Here is a 7459-nt window from a genome sequence, read left to right as displayed (position 1 = left end):
ACTGTGTGCCCTCAGGACCCTACTCCACTACCAAATATCTACAACACACTAAGGGTGTGCCTTCAGGACCCTACTCCACTACCACATATCTACAACACACTAAGGGTGTGCCCTCAGGACCCTACTCCACTACCACATATCTACAACACACTAAGGGTGTGTCCTCAGGCCCCTACTCCACTACCACATATCTACAACACACTGTGTGTCCTCAGGACCCTACTCCACTACCACATATCTACAACACACTAAGGGTGTGCCCTCAGGCCCCTACTCCACTACCACATATCTACAACACACTAAGGGTGTGTCCTCAGGACCCTACTCCACTACCACATATCTACAACACACTACGGGTGTGTCCTCAGGACCCTACTCCACTACCACATATCTACAACACACTAAGGGTGTGCCCTCAGGCCCCTACTCCACTACCACATATCTACAACACACTAAGGGTGTGCCCTCAGGACCCTACTCCACTACCACATATCTACAACACACTAAGGGTGTGCCCTCAGGACCCTACTCCACTACCACATATCTACAACATACTAAGGGTGTGTCCTCAGGACCCTACTCCACTACCACAATACACTAAGGGTGTGTCCTCAGGACCCTACTCCACAACGCACTATGGGTGTGCCCTCAGGACCCTACTCCACTACCACATATCTACAACACACTAAGGGTGTGCCCTCAGGACCCTACTCCACTACCACATATCTACAACACACTAAGGGTGTGTCCTCAGGACCCTACTCCACTTCCACATATCTACAACACACTAAGGGTGTGTCCTCAGGACCCTACTCCACTACCACATATCTACAACACACTAAGGGTGTGCCCTCAGGACCCTACTCCACTACCACACCACACTAAGGGTGTGCCCTCAGGCCCCTACTCCACTACCACATATCTACAACACACCAAGGGTGTGCCCTCAGGACCCTACTCCACTACCACATATCTAAAACACACTAAGGGTGTGTCCTCAGGCCCCTACTCCACTACCACATATCTACAACACACTAAGGGTGTGCCCTCAGGACCCTTCTCCACTACCACATATCTACAACACACTAAGGGTGTGCCCTCAGGCCCCTACTCCACTACCACATATCTACAACACACCAAGGGTGTGCCCTCAGGACCCTACTCCACTACCACATATCTAAAACACACTAAGGGTGTGTCCTCAGGCCCCTACTCCACTACCACATATCTACAACACACTAAGGGTGTGTCCTCAGGACCCTACTCCACTACCACATATCTACAACACACTAAGGGTGTGCCCTCAGGCCCCTACTCCACTACCACATATCTACAACACACTAAGGGTGTGCCCTCAGGACCCTACTCCACTACCACATATCTACAACACACTAAGGGTGTGTCCTCAGGCCCCTACTCCACTACCACATATCTACAACACACTAAGGGTGTGCCCTCAGGACCCTACTCCACTACCACATATCTACAACACACTAAGGGTGTGACCTCAGGACCCTACTCCACTACCACATATCTACAACACACTAAGGGTGTGCCCTCAGGACCCTACTCCACTACCACATATCTACAACACACTAAGGGTGTGCCCTCAGGCCGCTACTCCACTACCACATATCTACAACACACTAAGGATGTGTCCTCAGGACCCTACTCTACTACCACATATCTACAACACACTAAGGGTGTGCCCTCAGGACCCTACTCCACTACCACATATCTACAACACACTAAGGGTGTGCCCTCAGGACCCTACTCCACTACTACATATCTACAACACACTAAGGGTGTGCCCTCAGGACCCTACTTCACTACCACATATCTACAACACACTAAGGGTGTGCCCTCAGGACCCTACTTCACTACCACATATCTACAACACACTAAGGGTGTGTCCTCAGGACCCTACTCCACTACCACATATCTACAACACACTAAGGGTGTGTCCTCAGGCCCCTACTCCACTACCACATATCTACAACACACTAAGGGTGTGCCCTCAGGATCCTACTCCACTACCACATATCTACAACACTAAGGGTGTGTCCTCAGGACCCTACTCCACTACTACATATCTACAACACACTAAGGGTGTGCCCTCAGGCCCCTACTCCACTACCACATATCTACAACACACTGTGCCCTCAGGCCCCTACTCCACTACCACATATCTATAACACACTGTGTGCCCTCAGGCCCCTACTCCACTACCACATATCTATAACACACTGTGTGCCCTCAGGCCCCTACTCCACTACCACATATCTACAACACACTGTGCCCTCAGGCCCCTACTCCACTACCACATATCTACAACACTAAGGGTGTGTCATCAGGACCCTACTTCACTACCACATATCTACAACACACTAAGGGTTTGCCCTCAGGGCCCTACTCCACTACCACATATCTATAACACACTGTGTGCCCTCAGGCCCCTACTCCACTACCACATATCTACAACACACTAAGGGTGTGCCCTCAGGCCCCTACTCCACTACCACATATCTATAACACACTGTGTGCCCTCAGGCCCCTACTCCACTACCACATATCTACAACACACTGTGCCCTCAGGCCCCTACTCCACTACCACATATCTACAACACTAAGGGTGTGTCATCAGGACCCTACTTCACTACCACATATCTACAACACACTAAGGGTTTGCCCTCAGGGCCCTACTCCACTACCACATATCTACAACACACTAAGGGTTTGCCCTCAGGGCCCTACTCCACTACCACATATCTACAACACACTAAGGGTGTGTCATCAGGACCCTACTTCACTACCACATATCTACAACACACTAAGGGTGTGCCCTCAGGACCCTACTTCACTACCACATATCTACAACACACTAAGGGTGTGTCCTCAGGACCCTACTCCACTACCACATATCTACAACACACTAAGGGTGTGTCCTCAGGCCCCTACTCCACTACCACATATCTACAACACACTAAGGGTGTGTCCTCAGGACCCTACTCCACTACCACATATCTACAACACACTAAGGGTGTGTCCTCAGGCCCCTACTCCACTACCACATATCTACAACACACTAAGGGTGTGTCCTCAGGACCCTACTCCACTACCACATATCTACAACACACTAAGGGTGTGCCCTCAGGATCCTACTCCACTACCACATATCTACAACACTAAGGGTGTGTCCTCAGGACCCTACTCCACTACTACATATCTACAACACACTAAGGGTGTGCCCTCAGGCCCCTACTCCACTACCACATATCTACAACACACGGTGTGCCCTCAGGACCCTACTCCACTACCACATATCTATAACACACTGTGTGCCCTCAGGCCCCTACTCCACTACCACATATCTACAACACACTAAGGGTGTGCCCTCAGGACCCTACTCCACTACCACATATCTACAACACACTAAGGGTTTGCCCTCAGGGCCCTACTCCACTACCACATATCTACAACACTAAGGGTGTGTCATCAGGACCCTACTCCACTACCACATATCTACAACACACTAAGGGTGTGTCCTCAGGACCCTACTCCACTACCACATATCTACAACACACTAAGGGTTTGCCCTCAGGGCCCTACTCCACTACCACATATCTACAACACACTAAGGGTTTGCCCTCAGGGCCCTACTCCACTACCACATATCTACAACACACTAGGGTGTGTCCTCAGGGCCCTACTCCACTACCACATATCTACAACACACTAAGGGTGTGCCCTCAGGACCCTACTCCACTACCACATATCTACAACACACTAGGGTGTGTCCTCAGGGCCCTACTCCACTACCACATATCTACAACACACTAAGGGTGTGCCCTCAGGACCCTACTCCACTACCACATATCTACAACACACTAGGGTGTGTCCTCAGGACCCTACTCCACTACTACATATCTACAACACACTAGGGTGTGTCCTCAGGACCCTACTCCACTACCACGTGTACATGTCATCGTGTGTTTGTCTACATGTTTGTGTTGCTTCACAATCCCAGTTGTTCCATGAGGTGTATTTTTATATTTTATTTCATCTGATTCTACTGCTGCATCAGTTACCTGATGTGGAATAGAGTTCCATGTAGTCATGGCTCTATGTAGTACTGTCCGCCTCCCATTGTCTGTTCTGGACTTGGGGACTGTGAAGAGACCTCTGGTGGCATGTCTTGCGGGGTATGCATGGGTGTCTGAGCTGTGTGCTAGTCATTTAAACAGACAGCACGGTGCATTCAACATGTCAATACCTCTCATAAATACAAGTAGTGATAAAGTCAATCTCTCCTCCCCTTTGAGCCAGGAGAGATTGACCTGCATGTTATTAATGTTGGCTCTCAGTGTACATCCAAGGGTCAGCTGTACTGCCCTGTTCTGAGCCAATTGTAATTTATCTAAGTCCCTCTTTGTGGCACCTGACCACACAGCTTCTTCTGTTCCACACTCACTTGACTGAATTCAACATGACAACGCTTGTCTTTCATCATCTGGTCAGATATACTTGGATGTGTAGTGTCAGCGTTTGTTGCTGGCATTTCATGCCTAAATTTGCTAATCTTGCCAATTAAAAAATTCATTAAAGTAGTTGGCAATACAAGTGGGTTTAGTGATGAATGAGCCGTCTGATTCAATGAATGATGGAGCTGAGTTTGCCTTTTTGCTCAAAATGTAATTTAAGATGCTCCAAAGCTTTTTACTATAATTCTTTATGTCTTTTGTCTTTGTTTCATAGTGTAGTGTAATGCTGTCTCCCCTTACACATTTCCTGCAGTATTGAGATCCTATCATATGCTCTATGTAATTCTCTCACACACACACACACACACACACACACACACACACACACACACACACACACACACACACACACACACACACACACACACACACACACACACACACACACACACACACACACACACACGCTTGTTGGAGATGAGGTGGTAGTATGCTGTGTCACGTCTCATTCCTCCATAACCATACACACCCATTCTCAGCTTTTCATCTGGTCACATACACACGGTTACATACACACACAGTATTAATATTTGCCATAGGAAACAATGTCAAGATGGATAGATCCATATTCCATACTGTTACTTTTCTGGATGGTTTTTACACAATGGCTGTATTATGTAGACTAGAAGTAAACGTTCCCACGTTCCTCTGCTGTGATCCGGGAGCATGTGGGATTACTCAATGGATCATTCCCCATCTCATATCCCCTTTCTTTTCATTACTCTCTCTCTCTGTCTCTCTCTCTCTCTGTCTCTCCCCCTCTCTTTCTCTTTCTCTCTCTCTGACTCTCTCTCTCTCTGTCTCTCTCTCGCTCTCTCCCCCCCCCCCCCCCTCTCTCTCTCCCCCTCTCTCTCTCCCACATGGAAACTGCTCCTAGTGGAACCAGATTAACGACACTAAATGTCACATGGAATCATCGCTGGGCCAAAATGAAAATGGTCACGACTTCTCCTTTCTATTCTACTGTGGTATTAATCCCCTGTAACTCATCCTTACTTTCTATTCTACTGTGGTATTAATCCCCTGTAACTCATCCTTACTTTCTATTCTACTGTGGTATTAATCCCCTGTAACTCATCCTTACTTTCTATTCTACTGTGGTGTTAATCCCCTGTAACTCATCCTTACTTTCTATTCTACTGTGGTATTAATCCCCTGTAACTCATCCTTACTTTCTATCCTACTGTGGTATTAATCCCCTGTAACTCATCCTTACTTTCTATTCTACTGTGGTGTTAATCCCCTGTAACTCATCCTTACTTTCTATTCTACTGTGGTGTTAATCCCCTGTAACTCATCCTTACTTTCTATCCTACTGTGGTAGTAATCCACTGTAACTCATCCCTCAAGAAAAGAGGGACACCTGGCTGGCCAATCAGGATGCTTCATATAGGTTTTCCATTGTAACTTTTGGAGTGACAGTTTGACATTCTGAGAGCGGGTCAGACGAGGTTTACAGCTCCAACTCCAAGCCCCTAAAAAAAGCCTAGAGAGGTTAAAATGCAGTCAGGATTTCCCTGTCAGCCCAGTCTTCATGTTATTGTCAGGGTGAAAGGTCATGCACGTACTCATGTTTGAAGAGGATATATAAAGCACTGCTCATATTTTCCAAACTTTTTATTTCATTCCATTCTTTTAATTTTCTGTGGAAATGTTTTACTGGACAGTGGATCTCTCTTTACATTGATCAACCTTAAAAAACAAACTGCTGTTAGGATTTGAACCTAAAAGTAATTAAAGTCATGTGTTTTTTAATTGTAAGTGTGTCCTGTCTACTTTTCTTGATATATAGTGTGTTTCTCAGTGTGTGTGACTCAGTGTGTGTGTGACTCGGTGTGTGTGTGTGTGTGTGTGTGTGTGTGTGTGTGTGTGTGTGTGTGTGTGTGTGTGTGTGTGACTCAGTGTGTGTGTGTGACTCAGTGTGTGTGTGACTCGGTGTGTGTGTGTGTGTGTGTGTGACTCAGTGTGTGTCTCAGTTTATGTGTCTCAGTGTGTGTGTGTGACTCAGTGTGTGTGTGTGTGTGTGAGACTCAGGGTGTGTGTGTGTGAGTGTTGGTGGTGTTATTGATAATGTAAGGCTGAATGGTGTTTGCCAATAGTCCATGTAGGTGTTGGTGTTAGTAGAGTAGGTAAAGGTAGGCTGTGAGACACACACACACACACACACACACACACACACAGCTGAGGAGCAGGTAGCTAGAACCCCTTTCAGTGTGTTGTATTACAGTCTTCTCAGAACTCACTCAGTGAAGACAGCTCCAATAGGAGTGTGTGTTGTATTAATAACTGTCTTCTCAGAACTCACTCAGGGAAGACAGCTCCAATAGGAGTGTGTGTTGTATTAATAACTGTCTTCTCAGAACTCACTCAGTGAAGACAGCTCCAATAGGAGTGTGTGTTGTATTACAGTCTTCTCAGAACTCACTCAGTGAAGACAGCTCCAATAGGAGTGTGTGTTGTATTACAGTCTTCTCAGAACTCACTCAGTGAAGACAGCTCCAATAGGAGTGTGTGTTGTATTACAGTCTTCTCAGAACTCACTCAGTGAAGACAGCTCCAATAGGTGTGTGTGTTGTATTAATAACTGTCTTCTCAGAACTCACTCAGTGAAGACAGCTCCAATAGGAGTGTGTGTTGTATTAATAACTGTCTTCTCAGAACTCACTCAGTGAAGACAGCTCCAATAGGTGTGTGTGTTGTATTAATAACTGTCTTCTCAGAACTCACTCAGGGAAGACAGCTCCAATAGGTGTGTGTGTTGTATTAATAACTGTCTTCTCAGAACTCACTCAGTGAAGACAGCTCCAATAGGAGTGTGTGTTGTATTACAGTCTTCTCAGAACTCACTCAGTGAAGACAGCTCCAATAGGAGTGTGTGTTGTATTACAGTCTTCTCAGAACTCACTCAGGAAGACAGC

Source organism: Salvelinus namaycush, unplaced genomic scaffold (genome assembly GCF_016432855.1).
Source record: "Salvelinus namaycush isolate Seneca unplaced genomic scaffold, SaNama_1.0 Scaffold131, whole genome shotgun sequence".
NCBI lineage: Eukaryota > Metazoa > Chordata > Actinopteri > Salmoniformes > Salmonidae > Salvelinus > Salvelinus namaycush.
Note: the sequence above shows the minus strand (reverse complement) of the source record.